Below are 21,858 nucleotides of genomic sequence, written 5' to 3'. Positions count from 1 at the left end.
AAAGTTATTTTCGGATTGCACTTGAGATGATGGTTCTACCTCTGGGTCCCCCTCTTCTGGGCGCAGACCCTTCTGCAATTTCTGCCTCCCTCCGCCGGGTTCACTGTGGCTTTCTCTTCACCATAGCCGGATGTCTTTTCAAACCATTCATAGTGGACATCACTCTGCCGGGTTCACTCTTGAAACATACTGTTTCCTGGGACTTTAAACTTTGCCCCCTTTTCGTCAGCATCCCTCTGCCGGGTTGACTCTTGCCAACTACACATCCGCATTTTCTTTCAATGTTTGCGAGATACACTTCCCTTGCTTTCTCAAGAGGTGGGATTCACTTCCCTTACTTTCTCTACAGTTCTTAGGTCAAAGGCTTTCAACTGCACAGGGAGTTTGCGTGACCTCCTGTATGACCACTTTGACCTATCTAGGTGGCTCTCCTATGACCTTCTGGTATCTGTAGTTTCACTAACACAGGGATCGACCAGAGTTTCTTGGAGCAACATGCACGTGGTGCCGGTCCCTTCTGCAGCTGGTCTCCCCTTTATAATGTTACAGTACTTTGAACTTCTCTCACTTTGCCACTTTGCCCCTTTCATTCACCACAGCCTGGTTCTTATCGGATCTCCCTTCGATTCACCAGCTGTGATGAACCGCTTGGCTTTCTTCGTAACTGGAGTCAAGGCCGGGTCGACGGTAGCAGGAGTGTCCCTCGCTCCGGTTTATCAGCGTCGACACACTCTGTGTACCGGTGACATCTGCTGCAACTCACTTGGGCTATTGTCCTCGGTTTTACGATTCCCTCTGCAGAGGTTTTGTGGGTCTGAGTCGAAAAGGGTAAGGTCACATCTCTCCATGTCAGCCTCTTGATATTTGCTGCATTTTCTTTCCTTTTGAACTGCCAGGCCTGGATAGCTGTCTCGTCGTGCGGTCTGCCTTGCTCGTACTGTGCTCTTTTGATCCACCTTTTATCCCTGTGGGGAAAAGAAAGGGCTGTCAGGTGTGTGTGCGACTCTGCTTAATCGCCTGACTTTGCCTGACCCTTGTGTCGGGACATGTCAGGTAAACGGCTCCATGAGTCTGTTGTCTTTCGTGGGGTAAACAAGTGTTTGTGTTGGAAAAGGGTGGGAGTAGATTGTCCTACGGGATAGGATGGGGAAACAGTGTTCTATGGAATTACAACCCTCGTATTAGAGGAGATTTTGGTGATCTCGGAAGGATGGGTTTTGAAATGAGTAGGAGGGTTTGTGAGGGACACGGGAATGACTGGAATTATTAGTATGAAGTGAACCGGGTTAATTGCGGTATTGGTAGTGTTTTGTCTGAGCAGATGGGGAGTGCAGGAAATAGTGACTAGAGGGGGGTGGAAAAGAATGAATGGGAGTATGCGGGTAGGGAACAGAAAAACATTGCTTTTGCGAGCTGCGGTTTTGAAGTGCAACAGGGTTTGGGCTCCTAGGGTATTTACTGGATATGAAGGGGACATTGGATTGGGACAGGAGAGGTCTAATGGGAGAAAGGGAAGTAGATGTAGTACAGCCTACGACGATTTCAGGGATCTCGCCCTCCTCTCCTTCTCCCTTGGGCTATTCTACTGAGCATAACCCTGGGCTCCCCTACCCAGGTGATCTATTCTCGCTCTTTCGGTCCCAGGGTTGGGATCGATCGTAGCGTGTCAGCCCTTCTTTGGCCACCTGAATAAGGGTTTCTAGAGGCTCGCTTGGGAGAATACCCTCAGGTTTCTCACACTAGGTTGAGTAAATGTCGGGGACACAGTATGGAACCCTCATGTACCATAACCTAACTATCCCTTATCTTTCACAAATGACCTCTCCCTGTCTTCCATGTCTGATGTGCTATCTTTAATGTGCTCACCTGGCTATAATAAAGGGTTATTACTACAAGAAACCAAAAACATGAGCCATTTGAAGATTGAAACTGAATTAGTCGAATGCCAACCAAAGCGCTGATAATTTGCATTATAGATACAGCAGAGACAGTTTGGCAATTTGCAATCCTGGTGGCGGGGCATGCCGGTTCTGCGATAGAGCATTTATTTGCCAAGCAGAGGTTATGATGACTCAGAAGATCAAAGACGGAGCCTATATTATTTGCTCCTGAAGAAGGGACGTTTGAGTCCCGAAACGCATTGAGCCGTATTTTATTGTTAATTAGCAGTAAACTACTTGAATGAAGAACATGAAGTTTGGATTTTCCTAAAAAGACATTCTTGTTCTGCATTTTCTCTTGGAAGGTGCTGCCTGCCATGATGAGAGCGCTCCACCACCACATTTTCATCAAGACATTGACTATAACCACCCTGTTGCAAGAGAAGATGGAGCAACATATCTAAGAACATTGGTGTCGTTGATAAGTCTAATCCCAAACGCCTGAAGTGAGACAGAGGTGCATATTGCTATTGTATTTGTAGATTGGTGCTTTAACTGGCGTTCGATTGCTCTGCCCATCACAAGATGAGAAGGGGGATATAAACCTACTGCTGCGTGCACAGGCGTGCGCGCACACGTAGCAAGTCCACAAGTGCTGTCTGGCTGCGGTGCCCGACTCATGTGAAATCAGATGAGTCTCGATCCTGGGGGTCGTTTTAAGTGAATTGTCTGCAGAAATGAACGTTGTAGCAGTTACTTAGTTACATGCATGGTATGGTAATGTTTATTTATATAGCGCCTATACACAGGCAAGTGTTTTGAAGCGCTCAAGGAGGGTGGGAACAAGAGGAAAAAAACAGTCGCTCAGAGCCCTTGAATTTCTGAAGCGATAACGGTCTGCACAGGCAGATTAAGTGAATAGGGTTCATTTAACAGTTTTAACGCAGCAAATAGGCCTAACGTATCATTTACACCCCTGTTGCATAATTTAATCTGTGTTTGTTATACAGCTTTACAGATTAGTTATTTTCACTTCAGTACTTATTATACAACACAACCTTTGTATCTTGGCTTTTCTTGACTCATTCCCAAGTAGGGGGGTCACTCGGTCTAGGCTCGGTTGTCGGACCACACAATCCACCCATTACAGGTCATTCAACTGATAACCCGTGGCACTTCGTGATGCCCTTGATTTTCCTTGGTCAACTCCGGTTTTCTCCCAGTACCTCTGTCCGTAATCAACACTTGCTTTAGTTTTCTCCTTGGCAGTCATTTGGCTTTGCCGCAACTTGCATTCAAGTCACTTTGTGGTGTTCATCCTTTTCTACCACCTTGCTTTCACAGTGTCCATTTAAATTCATCAACTTGCCTTACACACTTGCTTTTCACTTAATTCAGAAGTACTCGGTACAGGTTTTCACTTTGTTCATAAATGCTTTTTAATGGTTTTTACTGCATTCATAACAGCACATCATTCGCTTCACATTTGTGCTGTATTTTCACATAATTCCCATATCTTCTCTTAAGTTCGGTATCCAATAAATGTTATTGCATTTCATAAAATACTTGGCAGTTTGTTGTTCAAAAGTCTTCCATTTGGTCTCCAAGCCACATCCTTAGAAGTTTTCGTTCGATCGGCAATAGCAAATGTCCGGAGCGGAGTGGACAGAGTGTTTCCTGTGTGGGGCAGTCTGTCATCCATTGCTATACTGGAGAGGAGGAGCCAGCCATTAAAACCCCCCAGCAAAACGGAGCGGAGTGGACCGTGTGTTTCCTGTGTTCCCTGGTGGTCCGTGGAGGTCCGGAGAGGTTCAGATACTCTCACCAGCAGAAGGCTGAAGGTGACACGATCGCAGGAAAGAACTGGTAAGAGCAGCTGCGCGTGCCCCTTCCCCCTATTTTCCTGCCCGCTGTGCCGCGTTTACCGTGAGTGATCTCTGACGAAAAAAAAGACGAGAAGTGCACCCTGTGTGAGGAGCATTTGGAGAGATCCGGAAGCCTCAAGGATGAGCACCGGAGACACTGCCCCACCCAATACGCGAGCGCACGCAAAGCGAGGGAAAATAATGCCAAATGCCCCGATGAGGGCCTTTCATACCCCTACCATAGCGACGCGTAGAAAGTCATCAAAGGAGGTGAGAGAGGAACGAGCAGTGGGAGCAGAGGCCCTATATGCAACGAGCACGATCTCGCCGTACCACCTCGCTGTATGCTCTGAGCCCCACGCTGAATCATTGAGAGCAAGAAATGTGAGGAAAGACGGCTCAATTTTAACCCGAGCGGTAGAAGTCGCTAGCTCAGCTAGTGATGAGTTGAGCATTGTCAGTGACTGCGAGGGGACAAGTGAATCAGAGCACACCGATGGCGCTGATGAATCTATGGAGGGGGACACTGGTGGCTCAGGGGAGTGGGCTTACGTGAGCGAGGGTCGTGAGAGTGACATAAAAGAAGGGACTCCCCCCTCCTTCTCTCCGATGCAAATTGAGGAAACCAATGACATGATAAGGGCTGAAACATAAGAGTTGCAAACACAATCGGAGATAAAAATGGGGGTTGAGTCGAGACTGAATATCTGCACTGCTATGGTACATTGCGGCTTTGCCGCGACAACGTCCAGTGCCGGAAATCCACTCTTCAGACCCACGAGCGAAATAATCGCAACCACGACTGAGAGGAGAAAGTCTGTGAACGTTACCCCAAATTCTATCCACATGGACGCCCAGACTGGACTCAGAGACTACTCTGACAAAGTCAAGGAGAGCGTGGATTTACCTAAAAACGAATCACACCACAATAAGCAGAGGAAAGAACTGAATAAAACGACTTGTGCGTCAGAAGAGGATACAGCAGCAGAGACGTTTGATCTAACAAGAGTCACCTCCAAAGAGTGTGAGAGGACAAAGTGTGTCCCCAGTAGGCTGCGCGGCTGTCCCCTCCGAGACTGTATCCAAACTAATACACACAGGCTCCTCTTTAAAGATACTGGCATGGACAAGAGTGGCTACAATGCACAAGGAGGATCGCAAAATATTAAATCTACAAACTCAAAAGGGAAAAGAACATGTATTAACAAGCAACAAAGGGAGAACATCGGACTCTGACTCCTCCCTCCTAGAGTAAAGCGAGAAAACCAGAATCGCTGTGACAGAAGGAGATTCCAATGAGGAGCGGTCTCGTGCTGCGAGATGGAAAGAAAGACTTACAAAGGAAAGAACTGTTGAGGCTCCATGTAGAAGGGACTCAGTAGGGCTCGCTGACCAAGTCCTGAGAGACCTAGTGGAAATGAATTCCAACCTATCGAAACGACGAAGGAATTCAGTAACACATTCATGTGGAAGGACATCTCCACAAGCAGACTGGCAAGGAACTAAGGAAAAGAGCCTACACGATGTGATGACGCTAGAAGCGAACACTCCGTCCTTCGAGTCTAGAAACGAAGAGATTGCAGTTTCACAAAAAAGGAGCCGAAGAAAATTAAGCTCTGACTTAGAACTCGAAGGTGGACACCAAAGATTTAAAAGTAACACTAGACGGAGTCTGACGCCCACACCGAAGAGACTAAGTGAGCAAGCACTGAGTCAGGCATCATCTGGGTCTGAGGACGAAGCAAAGTCTCTCCCTCCAAGAAAGGCGAGACAACAGTCTGAGCAACCCGCAGCTCCGAGGGCTCCTCAAAATCCTGAGGAAGTTGCGACACTCGTAGAGACGACAATTGGAAGACTGAGCCCCATTTTAATGTCTGCAACGACGATAGCGGTGGCCCCGTTGTTGAAACTTTATGAAAATCTAAACGAGAGCCTTTGCGACCAAACAACATTGGTCGCCCTTCTGAACTCGAAAATTGTAAAACTCGAACTAGATCTGATAGACATGACGGCCCAGGTCGTGGAAACTAGAAGAGGCAATGACATATCTTTAACAGCGCTAAGAGAGTCCTTAAAAGCAACAATCAAAGACAAAAGACTCTTGGCAGAAGTGACGAAACAAGCTCTGACGCTCTTACAAAAAGATCGCGAATATAGAGCGGATGCAATTGAGAATCGACTTCCATTAAAAATCCAACTGAACTCATAAACAACACATGCCATGACCTCAACAGACAGTGACGTTGTATCACTAACAAATAAGAAAACGTCAAAACTAAAATCTGTGCCTACAAGAGCAAAGAAGAATAAGAACTGCTGTTCTGAAGCAGATCTGGAAATGTCAATTGTGACAAAGGTCAGTCCAGAGAAAACAAATAAGATAAAGGACTCCTTTGACGAAGTGAGTGAAAGAAACAGCAAGGAGAAAAACAATAAAAAAAAAGGAACCCACTAAAGAGACCAAAGAAAGTGCCAAGGTCACGAAGGAAAATACCCTCAAAACTCCAACAAAAAAAAGGAGGGCCGAAGAAACGGACCTAATTGAGATGCGACACAGACGCCACTAAACAACAAAGTCGATGACATAACTGAAAAGAAGAACGAAACTGAATGGTTTGACATTTTCGAGTCTAGAAAATCAGAAGGGAGCGTGGGTCAAAGTGTGAAAGGCAGGTCTGCCGACACAAATCAGAGTAAACATAAAAAGAAATCTAAAAAACAGCAAGTGCAGAAGAACAAAAATCCACGAAGTTCTGCAAACTTCTTTCGAAACATTAAAGCATTAACCATCACAGTAAATAATACGGAGCCCACAGGCGCAACTAACAAAAAATGCAGCACAGACTCCAGTGAGGCCGCAAGAACAACGGCCACAGAAGATCCAGCTAAGAGCAAAACCAGACAGATAGAGACAAACGAAAAAGGTGGAAAAACAAAAACATCACTGGCGATTGAGGATGAAGTTGAGGATAATGAAAATTTACTGAATATGTCAACCTATAGCTCACCAACTGAAGAGGATGTTGAGGTAGACAACGCCACTGAGACAGCTGATGAATGCGAAGTGAAAAACCAGCAAGATAAGACGAGAGGAGTGCCAACTTCGACATGCAAGACCCCTATCGAACCTGAACAAGAGAGAGCGACAGGTCAACTAAGAAAAAGAGCCTTCTTATGGCCAATTACTCCAAAAAAAGCAGAATCAACGTTAAAGAATAAAGAGCCCAATGAGGGAAACGCTAAAAGCTTTTGCACGTTGGAGGAGAAACGTGTAAGAATTACACAACAAAAAATAAAATGCTGTCTAGTCCAAGTGGGTTATCAACTAAACCAATAAGCAATGACACGAAGTGCCAATCGACGGTGGGGGTACAATCAGTAACAGCACTTTCTCCGAAAAGTCAAACAAAAACAGCTAAACCCATGGATCACAGCTACAAATTTAAGAAACATGACAATTCCACCCGTTACAGGGTGCTGGTGGAAAAAATAGACCTCAAAAAGAGTGACCCCGCTTTAAACAGATACACGATATTGCAGATATTCCAAAAGATCCCGGTGCTAAGAAATCTTAAGAGCTCACAAATTGACAGGGTTGAAATTATAGCAGACTCAAACCAGAAATTTGTACTGCTCCACACTGCTGAGAAAAAAGTTGTGGAACTGATAATGTTGAGCGAGAGGCAATTGTTGAATGCAGGTTTCCAAGTGTATGAGGCGGATAATGCACTGGGAGGAAACCACTGTGATAACTCAACAGACAAAGGTGCTCAGTTGAGAACCGAAAAGGGAATACAATTGAAAAGCCATCAGGAGAAAAGCCTAATAAATGAAGACCAAGAACTAGACAAAAATGGCCGGGAGGAAGAAGATGGGAGCATACAACACTTGCTGGAGGAGATAAAGCAGAAAAAAATCAGAATAACAGTAGAGAATACTCAGGATTTAAAGAGGGTGAAGTGCAAAAACACACTGAATACTGAAGAAGAGTCCCAATCATGGGGATGGATAGCAAAATCTTTAAATGAGTCACCAATGAGTTAATGCCAAAAGGGAAAGCTGGTGATAACCTCCTGGAACACAAGGGGGTTCAACCATCTACTGAGTTCAACACCAGAGTTCTTGAGAAAAGCCGATATTGTCTGCATGCAAGAAACATGGTTAACATGTACACCGTGTGTAGAAGGCTACGAAGTAGTTTTCAATCCAGTGATTAGCAAAGGAAAAGGTCGCCCAATGTCAGGACAATTAACCCTGATCAAAAGAAAAAGCGGTCTGAGAATCAAAGAAGCTTGGAATCTATCGTCCCATCTGCAAAAGATTTGCATTGAACCAGTGTGTCCGTCAACAACTAACAATCAGACCATCTACATTTTAAACGTGTATTGGAATACAACAGCGAAATTACACCTAAAATTTGAAGTTGACATCTTAGATGCAATCGACAGCATATACTAGAAGGAGAACCAAATGCATTAATAATACTGTGTGGAGACCTTAATATGAAACTGATCGAGATCTCTCAATTTAAGGCAATAGCGAATCACAGAGAAAAAACAAACTGTGAACGCTGGCTTGATGAAATGTTTCTAAGAAATCTAGTAATGCTGAACGGAGCGATAAAGGGTGACACTCCAGCCAAACCAACCTGGATACGTGGAAGTCAAAAGTCAATATTAGATTACATTTTTGTCGCCGACAATCTATTTCAGGAAATCGACTCTTTCCACGTGGTTATGACTAACCACAGCGACCATAACATGGTGGCAGCCGAATGGAACAAGAGCTACTCGGTGGAGCGTAAGCAAATGAGACAAGATCCATCTGTGGTTCCTGGTCGTAATAGACTGCGTTTGAAACAACGCGAATCAGTAAAAAAATCTCAAGAACAGAATCTCCCGAGGTCAATGGAATACCAACAACTCCTTGAGATCTATAAAGTCAAAAAGAGAACATCTTTGATGAGATCCGAGCACCGAAAACATCAGTACGACCCGGAAGTAGCACGAAGAAAAAGAGAATTAAGGAAATTAATATGGAAAATTTGTGCCCTACACGCAGTGGATCTGGAAATACAGATAAAAAAGGTGAAAAACCAATATAACAACTGGTATAAACAGCGTAGAGCGATATTTGAACAAAGAGACACAGAGTCAATGCTGAAGGCGCTAAATCAAAAGAATACCAGAGGCTTTTGGGACATTATTAACGACACACAGAACGCCGACAAGGCATTGCTATCCAGCATGGTGCACGAAAAAGAGTGGGTAAATCACTACACAATGTTATTCAAAAGGAGAAAAGCCGTGGGAAATTGACATGGAAAGAGAAGACATCCGAGCGACTATCAGGAGATGCAACACCTCTCGTGCAGCGGGGCCGGATGGCCTGTCAAATGCAGACCTAAAAGAAAATATCAAAGAATGGTCAAATTTTTGTTATACACTTTTCAACGCAATAAAAAAGGAAGGGAAAATCCCTGAGACATGGAAAGCCGGGATTATCGTTCCGATCTACAAGAAGGGCATCCGCTCTGATCCTTCGAACTACCGCCCAATAGCCCTACTCGATGTAGTGGGGAAAGTGTTTGCATCGATGCTGTTAGCTCAACTGACCACGTGGATCAACCAAAACAAAGTATATGATGAACGCCAGTCGGGCTTTGTCAAAGGTGTAGGCTGTAGTGTAAACTTGTTGATATTGAACCTGCTAAAAATCGATGCCATCAGATCAGGACGAAAAATATATCTGGCGTTCATTGACATGGCGAATGCCTTCGATGGTGTAGACTGAGAAACTTTATGGGAAAAACTCAAAGAAGGAGGATGCAACGCGAGCCTTATCCATGCTATTAAAGATCTATACTCCGACACCTATATACAGGTGAGACTAGATCGTGAAGGAAATCTAACTAAGCCCATACCAACGGAGAGGGGTGTGAAACAAGGGTGCCCGTTAGGAGCTACCTTGTTTAACTTTTATATATCGGAAGTTGGAACATCACTGTCATCCGTTGTCTCATTTCCGCCGCTCATAAATGGAGTGCCAATAAATCATATCATGTATGCGGATGACATGGTAATTATAGACCAGACCCCCATAGGGCTCCAAAGAAAACTCACAGCACTAAGAACTTTTGCTGAAGACTTGGGTCTTGAGATCAATGTGGCCAAATCGGAGATTTTAGTATTGGAAAATCAAAGAGGAAGAACTGCAAATAAAAAAAAAAAAAACAACGTGGTCAATAGGACCAAATAAATTAAACAAGGTGCCGCACACAAGATATTTAGGAACTATGATTAACTCCAGCATAAATGACACCCCAATGATGAAAAAACTCCTATACAGCTGCAAACTATTAACAGCACAGGGTACCATTCTACAGCAAAAATATGGCAACTTTTCTTATGAACCGGTAAGAAGATTTTACCAAAGTAAAGTAAGCCCAATTCTCACCTATGGTGCCGAGAATATGTTTGGGTGTGATCACAAAATTATGGGCCCGTTGTGAAAGCATCTTTTGGAAAAGGATTCTACAGATCCCACTAAGTACACCCACAGCATGTGTACTGTTTGAGATAGAAATCTCTACTCTTAAAGCGAGAATCACCTGGAACAAACTGGCTCTGTTCAGGAAAACACACAAAGTAGCAAACCTACTATAGAAGACAAAGGACAAGGAAAATCAGCATTGTGTGAGTGGAAGCGCCAGTGCAAAGAGATTCCAGTACAATTGGGTTCAGACGAAGATACTTTATGGCAGAATCCAGATCTAGTAAAACGAAAATTATTAGACTGGGACTGGATAGAAATCAATGAAAAAAGAGTGTCTCAAAAATGTATGCTAAACACTCCACCTGAAGCCAAAAGACGCAATACACTCGCAAAATATCTAACGCTATCACCATGCAAACGATTACGAAGACTGTACTTAAAATTTTGCCTAAACATCTATGAAACCAAAGAGATCCTAATCCATCGGAGGAAGATTGCGGCTGGAAACTCTAAATGTAGGTTCTGCTCAGAGGAAGACAAAAATTTAAAACCTCTGGTCCTGCGGTGCCCCGAACTTAAAGGTCAACGAGAAAATTTCTTAAGGAAGGAGAGGAGTCGAGTCCTGTCGTATGTTCCGGAAGAATGGTGGCTACATCTTCACATTGGCGAAAGTAAATCCCTGCTGATTGCAATGATGCGATTCCTTGATCAAATGCAAATTCGGTTGGAGGAGACATCGCCATATTGCGAGGATAAGACAACCGCAAACGATCGACTTGGTGAATAGTGAAGACACAGAACAAGAAGCCATTTACTATATACACATAGATCTGAAGACGGAAGGTGTAAAGAGTACAGAAATAAACGAGAATTAGATGAATCTCCCGAATGGAGACATACCATGGTCCACTTGTGCTAAGCTAAGAGAAAGTCTGTCATCTAGTCGTACTTCCCATTCTTGTTTTTTGGACTTTATTCGATGTATTCTAAAAGTGCTTTTTTTTTTTTAATAAGTCAAAGTTTTCAAAAAGTTTGTAAAAACTGAACGAAAATAAAAATAAAAAAAAATAATAAAAAAAATGTCCAATTCCCGCCGCTGGAGCGCCACAGTATGAGTGTTCACTTTCTCACACTCACCGGTGCTCGGCTGCTTCTCCTGCCGTCTTCCGTCAGTTCTCTGGCTTCCATTTGCTTACCAGGTACGTGTCGGGAGCTCCAGCAAACGGCACTTGCCATCTGTGAACCTCGCTGCAGCGGCTCACAGCAATTCGGAGTCTTCTGTGTTCCCCAGCTCTAGCTGGGAACACACGGCTTAGGGGACTGCAGGGGCTCTGACCTTCTCACGGCCCATTCAGGTCGCAGTGCCTCTCACCCCTCTGCAGTACACAGCATCCTCTCCACAGGCCCCTCTCTAGCCTGCTCCTCACCTCGCAGCTGCGTCCTTCTCACCAGGCAGGTTCTCCCTTTCCTCCCCACTGGTCTCTCATTTTATGCACCTGTGGCCTCTGAATTGGTTGCAGGTGCAAGTCCTTTGCCTGACCATAGTAATACCTATTAATGGGACATGCCTGACCCACGCAGTGGTTTTTCTCCATAGTCCTCTTCCTCGTCTCAGTACCAAAGTGGTGAAATTGTCTAGAAGTGTGCACTACTCCTAGTTGCCTCTTCCTCGTCCCAGTCTTAAAGACATATGATTGTTGGACAGTTGGTCTGTATGGAAGCAATAAAGACTGACCATACCATATGAAGGCATGGGGAGGGTAGGACACATTCTCACAAGGGAAAGGGGGATACCATTTCTCACCTGAAGACATCCTCCTCCCACTCCCCAAGGTCCCTCTACCCAGGTCATCCTCCCTCGCATATCCACCCCCAGGGTCAGGATCCAAGAGCGATTGCCTTTCCCTGGCCACCTGAGAGGAAGATCCAAGGGGAGTAGATGTGAGCATTACATTCTTTATCAACTTAACCAAGTCAGGCACACAGAAGCCGCACACTCCCGACTCGTGGGCGAGTGCCAACCTGCAACTTCGCTGTGTCCAACGCCAATAGTGCCTTCAGTGTAGTTAACCCACTCTGCATTGGAAGCACTATTCATATTACCTCCTTGCATGTATCTTTGCCCAACACAGGCTATGTTCATTTTTTAACAGATGGCCCGCCAGCTGCAGCCACTTCTCATTTTCCTTCAATCTTAAATATTCTCTTAGCCACTTTAGATGTTCCCCTTTTAGCTTTTTATCTCAGAATCCACCAGACTGGTGTTATAATGCAGCATCTCATTACTTAAGATGGCTTTTATGTCCAATTTGAGTTGACTTTTGACCTGCTGGATAACGTTGGCAAAATTATTTCTGCGTTTAAATTCCCCTTACAGACGGCTCTATTTATGGGTACTGGTCTGTTCTCAACTTGTGTTTTGATCACCTTCATACTGGTAACAAAGTGATCTATCACTACCACATCTTTGCAATATTCACCCATTACACCAATGCTTATTGTGATGAATCCAATGGAGTCATCACTAATCTCTCAGCGGTGACCTCTCCCCATGTGGCCAGGGGACAGCAGACACTGCCTGATCCTATATGAGGGAGGATCACGTGGGGGGAGGCAACCCTTCAAGGGAGTGACGTGACATCATTGGTCGAGGCATGGTATCCCCTTTTTCTTTTAGCTGTTAGTGTTGTAGCTACGCCTTTCCTTTTTGAGCATCTGCACACTTTTCAAGGCCAAAGACATTTCCCTTTTCACCGTAGAGTTCATTTTTAGAGTGTGAGGACCAGAATAGTATTTTGGACACAGGGCTTTTTTTTTGCTTTGGACCTCTTAACATTGGGCACACCCTTTGCTTTAGGCAGGGAAATACCTCCTAGAATAGGGATAGTGGGGCATTTTACAACCCCTTTTTGTTTCAATAACCGTGTTTGGACAAAACCATTAATCCTCTGTGTCAGCCTCTCATTCCTGGCTCCTGTGAGAAACCAGAAGGCGTCTCACCCACTATTCCCGGGGGATCTGTCATCCCGGTGGCCAGGACACGGCCATCGCTATTGGATCCAGTTCCTGGGGGTGGACCAGTGCGGGAGGATCACCTGGATGAGGGGTCTTGTGGGAGTGGGACACTGGATGGCAAGATGCAGTATCCCCTTCCCTGTAACACCTTTATCCCATCCCAGCAGGTAGGATACATAGGAACTCTACCCATCACCCCTTTTCCCTACAGGAACATTTTCACACAGACAGCCCACTCTGGGAGAAAACAGACTAACACCGAGAAGTAGTTTACCTGATGTGTCCCAATACAATGGTCAGGCAAGGTCAGGCAATTGCTGACCATCAGGCACACCTGACTTCCATTAAGCTTCCCCACACGGATAAAAGGCAGAGCACAAAATCACACTATGAGCGAGGCAAAGCACATGAGGAAACAGCAGTTTCGAGACGGCAGCTGAATGAGGGACAAAAGACGGCGAGTGGTAGGCAAGGAGGGAAGTTCACTTGACCTTTCCAGAAGAACATTTTTGCTTTTGAGAGACCTCGAGATTGGATAGCTTAAGGCCAGGAAACCAGTCTGAAGAATCCTGCATTGTGTGTCGAGAGTACCCACGCTCCTCCTACATGACTGATCGAGTCGGGGAGAAGCAGCAGCCGCTGTGGTACTGTCCTTGGCTCCAAGAACAAAGTAGCAACAGAGAAATCAACACAGCCGGTGAGTTGGGGAGACAGATACAGGACTGGTCTGTGTTGAAGCCAAGGTTGCAAGTATAACGAGTACTGGAACGAAAATTGTTAAAACGTGTGTGATGAAAGGCGCGAGTAAAGTTAAACCGCTGATTGAATGCATGAACTTTGAAAGGAAAGCTAGAATACCATTGACAGAGTGCATGCTCAATTGAATGTCTCTGTAAGGTATCCAACCAAGAAGTGGTCAAAGTGAAAGTTAAAGAGTTGTAATGAGAAAGAGATTGTGAATCGAAGTGGTCCTGCGACGGGTCAAGCAAAGTCCTGTGCACAGTCGAAAGTGTTCAATTTTTGATACAGAAGGGAAAGATTGGAAAATGAGAAAGTGGTCCGAGCCCGATTGAGGGAGGCCAATTGAGAACATTGTGTTAAGTGGGTCTGAGCCTGAGAAATTCTGCGTATAAGAATCTTGAGAAGAAAGGAACTTTGAATGTTTGTTTGTTGCAAAGAGACTTTGGCCCAGAAAGCCCTGATACTAAGGTTTTGAACTGCATCCTTGTGCTAGAGAAGCCAGAGTGTGTGCTAAGCTCGAGTGTGCCGCCTTGTCCCGCCCTGAAAACGTGGGGAAGGGAAGCCAACAGCTCAACTATCCTGACATATAATTTCTTGAACACTTTTCTTTTGCATAACATTGTTTCCCACACCATTTGTATTTAGAAGTAAGGATTGGCAATAGGTTTATGAGTATAGGCCCTTTTATTTTGACAGCTCATGACATTGAGACACCTTGTCTCTGCACCTTTGATGCTACCCATGCCTGAGCTGCACCGTGATTGCATATCTGTATCTTACTTGTATGTAATTTTGTAACCTTCACTGTATTTAGACTATTCACACATTGTTGTATCTTTGTAATATTTATCATGCCTGTACATACCATACTTGTATATTTACCTGTTCTCTGTCTGTAAATTACCTGTCTCTGTAACTTAAGATATGTGCCCAGATGCCTTTGGGCCAGGCGCGCTATACAAATAAACAAAATACAAATACAAGACTCTACTAGGACTGTGTTATTTCCATTTGATTGTCGTAGTCTGCTCCCATCTTTAGATTTAGTATTAGATAGGCGTTTTATAACCCTTTTTGAAGATCAATAAACACCCTTGAACTGTGATCACTTGTGTCTGTCTTCACTTTTTGATACCATGCCTTCCTTACACTCCTCACATTATAAAACTCCCAAGTTCTCTGGCGGCCACCATATTTGTTTTTTACCATACTCCTTGGGTTCCCGCTAATCCAGTTCTTCTCTTCATTAATATTTACAGCACCAATATTATCACCCTCGACTAATCTACGCTCACTTTTCAATAAAACGCATAACAGTAAGTGGTTGCTCTCTTCTCTAATAGTCAAGGACATGTCCCTCACCATTTTAAGCGCAGCTGTATTTATGAATATATAGTCAATAGTACTCCCTACACAGCTACCTATGCTGGTGCCACCTATATGGCTATCTCCCGGACAAAAGCCGTTGAGCATTTTCAAATCATGTTGATAGAGTATTACTTCTTACACTAATTCGTCTCGATGGGTGCAGAGGATGAAACATCTACATAAATAGTTGCAGAAGGAAGGATCTTGGCGTTGGAGTCTCTACATACCTTTACCAGGATATCCCTATTCGTTTTCCTCAAGACATCACCCGCTATCTTGAGTATTTCTTTATGCACCATTATCCCAGGGGGATCATATAGAATGATAATCAACAAAAATTCTTCACCATTCTAGTCAGGGCAGATTCCACACCCTCTTTCTTTTTCTCAATTGACCAAAGATGACAGACCTTAGTCAAAAGGCCCCCTTTTGGGCCTCCCTCTATGCCCCGTAATTGCCGGGACATTTATGGTGGTTCTTCCATCAAATTCAGCCGCCTCAGTCATCCAGGTCTCCTGCAGTGCCATAATCATACAAATATCTAATTTTTTCCAAGAGACCCCCCCTCTGCGTTAATGTGAGGGGATCCACGGGAATTCCATGAACATACCAAACAATGTTCGTCGGGCGTTGCTCGTAGAGTGAGTTTGGACGGCCTTATGCCACCCTCGCCAGGAACAATCCACCTCTTTGTTATCTCTCTCTCCTGAGAAGAACGCTCTGTGTCCCTCTTCCCTAACTGTGTTAAATAATTTTGTTTCTCACCCTTCTGCTGATCTACATCCTTCTGATTAGTTAACCAGTTATCCTTTTCCTCAGAGGCTTGAGTTTTTGTTCCTCCCATCAACCCTCCCCCCCACTTTTCCTCCTATGACCCTCAAATGTCTTTGCTGGTAACATTGCCTTACTACCCACGGATCCTCTTTTGAATAATTCTTCCTCATATGACAGAATGAACTCCAATATGTTTTCACATGCACACAAGACATTCGAAATTAGTCTGATTTACCTCCTCAACCTGGTCCATTATCTTGAAATCATCAGAAGTTATAACCTGTGGAATCTGCAGGACAATGGTATGATTAATCAGTGGATGCCTACCTGCAGATGTCACAGCTTCCTGCAGGGCTTTGTGAACACTCCTACCTACTCCTATGGAATCTGCAACTGTTAAACACTCGACACCGGACAGACTTTTGTGCAAGTCCCTCAGTTAACCCCGCTAGACGTCTGATGTGTACCATGATTTTGTCCTCTTGCGCCTACTTCCGAGTTCTCTCTAACTGTTAAATCCATGAAGGCCTTACAAGCTTTGGTGCACGTTTCTATGTGTACCCGACATACTATTTGAAGTCCCTCATCTTTACTTTGCATGTCTGACCCTGATTGTGAATTTTGGAATGGAGGTTACAATCCCTTTAGCACGTCTTCTCCATTCTCCATCAAGCTTCTCCTTCTTTCTCTTTATTTCTTCTTCTTCTTACCTCTATTATCATGACCCCACTGCTGTCTTCATCTTAATTTTTTACCCTGTTCCTTAAAAAAAGGAACGTATATCATTAGTACAATTTCTTACTTTCGGAGTGCCACTTTGCAACCCTCTCTCTATCATTGCAGCCTCTCTGCCCTCCCCACCCCTCACTTCTTATAACTCAGAACTCATATTGTTTTTAAATATGCTTCTGAGCCTCTCAGAACCTTCCCAACACCAACATGTTTTGAACTATTCTGAGGCGCCTCAACGTTATCAGAGTCCAAAAGAAGAACCTATTGGCCCTTTTCGTGACTCTATTAGATTCAGCTCTCTTTGTTTCATTCCTCCATTTCTTCATTTTGTTACTACTATACAATACTGCTTGTCTCGCTACCGTTACGTTAGTCCTCTCAATTTTTTTCTTCTGTGGACCACACTCTTCTTGACACTCCGGTAGCTCAATACTTTCAGTAGCCTCCGCCTCCCACTGTAGAAGATTCCCATTCCTATGGCCACCCTCTGTATGCCACATACCTTCCAAATTCTGAATCTCAACACACCTGCATATTGCACCTCCTCTTCGTTACTTGCTTCCATACCAGCCTTGGTTTATCTCGCATGTATGCCTTTGTCTGTTTCTGCCAGAACCGTAGAGCTTTTACTTGTTATCATTATGTGATTTCCCCTACTTTTTTGTATTTAATGCAGCAATACTAATTGTAGGTCTCATTTTTCTTCAATGCCCTCAAACTTAGTAACCACATTCGTCAGCAGTTTTTCCAAAGCCAAAAACATTGTCATGGAGGAACTACTCTCATTATCAACAGCATTTCCAATAGACTGAAGTGACACGTTTTCCACTAGTACAGGCTATCAGTCAGTTTAGATCCCAGGCAGGTTAACAATGTTTTAATTTCTTCAACCTGTATGTTCCCAATCGGGTCACCCCCCTGACACGCGGGCAGTAAAGAAATGGGAGGTTTTTGTTGTTGCCTTACCTTTCTCTTCCAGTCTCGGCACACAAATAGTTTTCTGCGCACATGTCCTGGGACGAATAGGCTGATAGCCACATCTAGGGGGCTCCACACACTCCGCTATTCTGACCATAACTTTGTTGTTCACACTAGACTCATTTTGTTGTTTGTCGCCAACATACCCTTCCTCCATTACAGGGCCAGGCGATACCATGACGCCTGATGGCGTGACAGCAGAGTGCTATGCCCGTTTCAGCGCTTTCCACTCCCTTTTATGGCCCAAAAAGTTGGCAGTTCAACTCCCGCAGTTGCAACCAACTGGATTCTGAGCAAGGAAGTCCAAGTAAGGTTTTCCGAAAGACCAGCAACAAATGATGCGCGTCTTCAGTGCTTTCCACTCCCTTTCATGGCCCAAAAGGTTGGCAGTTCAAAGGAAACTCTTGCAGGTGCCACCATCGGGATTCTGGCCAAGAAAGTCCAGGCAAGGTTTTCAAAATCAACAGCAAGCAATCGCAGCAAACAAATGAAATGATTATATGGAAATCAGAAGTACATTATGGAGTGTGGAGAGGGGAGCCTATGTGGTGCCTGGATATTTTATCATGACTTGCTTTGCATTACCCTTTATATGCCTTGCAATGTCTTGTACGGCTATAAACTGCATTGTTATGCAATGGCAGGTCACTCTAAGCCCGCACTCAAGCTCGGAACCTGGACTGTGAACCTGGACTATGACCCTGCTCATTTCAGAGAACACATCCAAGATCTGATCCTCTCAAAGGCAATCCAGGTAGCCAGCATCTCAACTGCTCCCCCACAGGTGTGGCCTATCCTCTCAAAGGCTATCCAGGTAGCCAGCATCTCAACTGCTCCACAGGTGTGGCCTATCCTCTCAAAGGCTATCCAGGTAGCCAGCATCTCAGCTGCTCCTCCACAGGTGTGGCCTATCCTCTCAAAGGCAATCCAGGTAGCCAGCATCTCAACTGCTCCCCCACAGGTGTGGCCTGTCCTCTCAAAGGCTATCCAGGTAGCCAGCATCTCAACTGCTCCCCCACAGGTGTGGCCTATCCTCTCAAAGGCTATCCAGGTAGCCAGCATCTCAACTGCTCCACAGGTGTGGCCTATCCTCTCAAAGGCTATCCAGGTAGCCAGCATCTCAGCTGCTCCTCCACAGGTGTGGCCTATCCTCTCAAAGGCAATCCAGGTAGCCAGCATCTCAACTGCTCCCCCACAGGTGTGGCCTATCCTCTCAAAGGCTATCCAGGTAGCCAGCATCTCAGCTGCTCCACAGGTGTGGCCTATCCTCTCAAAGGCTATCCAGGTAGCCAGCATCTCAGCTGCTCCTCCACAGGTGTGGCCTATCCTCTCAAAGGCTATCCAGGTAGCCAGCATCTCAACTGCTCCCCCACAGGTGTGGCCTATCCTCTCAAAGGCTATCCAGGTAGCCAGCATCTCAACTGCTCCATAGGTGTGGCCTATCCTCTCAAAGGCTATCCAGGTAGCCAGCATCTCAGCTGCTCCTCCACAGGTGTGGCCTATCCTCTCAAAGGCTATCCAGGTAGCCAGCATCTCAACTGCTCCACAGGTGTGGTCTATCCTCTCAAAGGCTATCCAGGTAGCCAGCATCTCAACTGCTCCACAGGTGTGGCCTATCCTCTCAAAGGCTATCCAGGTAGCCAGCATCTCAGCTGCTCCTCCACAGGTGTGGCCTATCCTCTCAAAGGCTATCCAGGTAGCCAGCATCTCAACTGTTCCACAGGTGTGGCCTGTCCTCTCAAAGGCTATCCAGGTAGCCAGCATCTCAACTGCTCCCTCACAGGTGTGGCCTGTCCTCTCAAAGGCAATCCAGGTAGCCAGCATCTCAACTGCTCCACAGGTGTGGTCTATCCTCTCAAAGTCTATCCAGGTAGCCAGCATCTCAACTGCTCCACAGGTGTGGTCTATCCTCTCAAAGGCTATCCAGGTAGCCAGCATCTCAGCTGCTCCTCCACAGGTGTGGCCTATCCTCTCAAAGGCTATCCAGGTAGCCAGCATCTCAACTGCTCCACAGGTGTGGTCTATCCTCTCAAAGGCTATCCAGGTAGCCAGCATCTCAACTGCTCCACAGGTGTGGCCTATCCTCTCAAAGGCTATCCAGGTAGCCAGCATCTCAGCTGCTCCTCCACAGGTGTGGCCTATCCTCTCAAAGGCTATCCAGGTAGCCAGCATCTCAACTGTTCCACAGGTGTGGCCTGTCCTCTCAAAGGCTATCCAGGTAGCCAGCATCTCAACTGCTCCCCCACAGGTGTGGCCTGTCCTCTCAAAGGCAATCCAGGTAGCCAGCATCTCAACTGCTCCACAGGTGTGGCCTGTCCTCTCAAAGGCAATCCAGGTAGCCAGCATCTCAACTGCTCCCCCACAGGTGTGGCCTATCCTCTCAAAGGCTATCCAGGTAGCCAGCATCTCAACTGCTCCACAGGTGTGGCCTTTCCTCTCAAAGGCTATCCAGGTAGCCAGCATCTCAGCTGCTCCTCCACAGGTGTGGCCTATCCTCTCAAAGGCTATCCAGGTAGCCAGCATCTCAACTGCTCCACAGGTGTGGTCTATCCTCTCAAAGGCTATCCAGGTAGCCAGCATCTCAACTGCTCCACAGGTGTGGCCTATCCTCTCAAAGGCTATCCAGGTAGCCAGCATCTCAGCTGCTCCTCCACAGGTGTGGCCTATCCTCTCAAAGGCTATCCAGGTAGCCAGCATCTCAACTGTTCCACAGGTGTGGCCTGTCCTCTCAAAGGCTATCCAGGTAGCCAGCATCTCAACTGCTCCCCCACAGGTGTGGCCTGTCCTCTCAAAGGCAATCCAGGTAGCCAGCATCTCAACTGCTCCACAGGTGTGGTCTATCCTCTCAAAGGCTATACAGGTAGCCAGCATCTCAACTGCTCCACAGGTGTGGTCTATCCTCTCAAAGGCTATCCAGGTAGCCAGCATCTCAGCTGCTCCTCCACAGGTGTGGCCTATCCTCTCAAAGGCTATCCAGGTAGCCAGCATCTCAACTGCTCCACAGGTGTGGTCTATCCTCTCAAAGGCTATCCAGGTAGCCAGCATCTCAACTGCTCCACAGGTGTGGCCTATCCTCTCAAAGGCTATCCAGGTAGCCAGCATCTCAGCTGCTCCTCCACAGGTGTGGCCTATCCTCTCAAAGGCTATCCAGGTAGCCAGCATCTCAACTGTTCCACAGGTGTGGCCTGTCCTCTCAAAGGCTATCCAGGTAGCCAGCATCTCAACTGCTCCCCCACAGGTGTGGCCTGTCCTCTCAAAGGCAATCCAGGTAGCCAGCATCTCAACTGCTCCACAGGTGTGGCCTGTCCTCTCAAAGGCAATCCAGGTAGCCAGCATCTCAACTGCTCCCCCACAGGTGTGGCCTATCCTCTCAAAGGCTATCCAGGTAGCCAGCATCTCAACTGCTTCACAGGTGTGGCATATCCTCTCAAAGGCTATCCAGGTAGCCAGCATCTCAACTGCTCAACAGGTGTGGCCTATCCTCTCAAAGGCTATCCAGGTAGCCAGCATCTCAACTGCTCCACAGGTGTGGCCTATCCTCTCAAAGGCTATCCAGGTAGCCAGCATCTCAACTGCTCCACAGGTGTGGCCTGTCCTCTCAAAGGCAATCCAGGTAGCCAGCATCTCAACTGCTCCACAGGTGTGGCCTGTCCTCTCAAAGGCAATCCAGGTAGCCAGCATCTTAACTGTTCCACAGGTCTGGCCTGTCCTCTCAAAGGCTATCCAGGTAGCCAGCATCTCAGCTGCTCCTCCACAGGTCTGGCCTATCCTCTCAAAGGCTATCCAGGTAGCCAGCATCTCAACTGCTCCTCCACAGGTGTGGTCTATCCTCTCAAAGGCTATCGAGGTAGCCAGCATCGCAATTGCTCCACAGGTGTGGCCTATCCTCTCAAAGGCTATCCAGGTAGCCAGCATCTCAACTGCTCCACAGGGGTGGCCTATCCTCTCAAAGGCTATCAAGGTAGCCAGCATCTCAACTGATCCACAGGTGTGACCTATTCTCTCAAAGG

The 21,858-nt window shown here is 46.1% G+C and overlaps 1 protein-coding gene across 2 annotated transcripts in view; it reads left to right on the top strand.

The window, feature by feature from the left end:
* LOC138527137 (zinc finger protein 850-like) overlaps nt 1-21,858 on the top strand; it is a 108,433-nt gene that overhangs the window by 42,704 nt on the left and 43,871 nt on the right. Inside the window, exon 2 of one of the 2 annotated variants that reach the window (XM_069638233.1) lies at nt 2,246-2,397. The exons of the other annotated variant lie outside the window; for it this stretch is intronic. The gene's annotated coding sequence lies outside the window, so the exon portion shown is untranslated. The remainder of the gene's footprint in view (nt 1-2,245; nt 2,398-21,858) is intronic. 2 annotated transcript variants of the gene reach the window in all.

The sequence above is a fragment of the Ambystoma mexicanum genome, chromosome 14 (genome assembly GCF_040938575.1).
Source record: "Ambystoma mexicanum isolate Mex_15411 chromosome 14, UKY_AmexF1_1, whole genome shotgun sequence".
Classification (NCBI taxonomy): domain Eukaryota; kingdom Metazoa; phylum Chordata; class Amphibia; order Caudata; family Ambystomatidae; genus Ambystoma; species Ambystoma mexicanum.
This window is presented reverse-complemented; position numbering and strand designations above follow the sequence as displayed.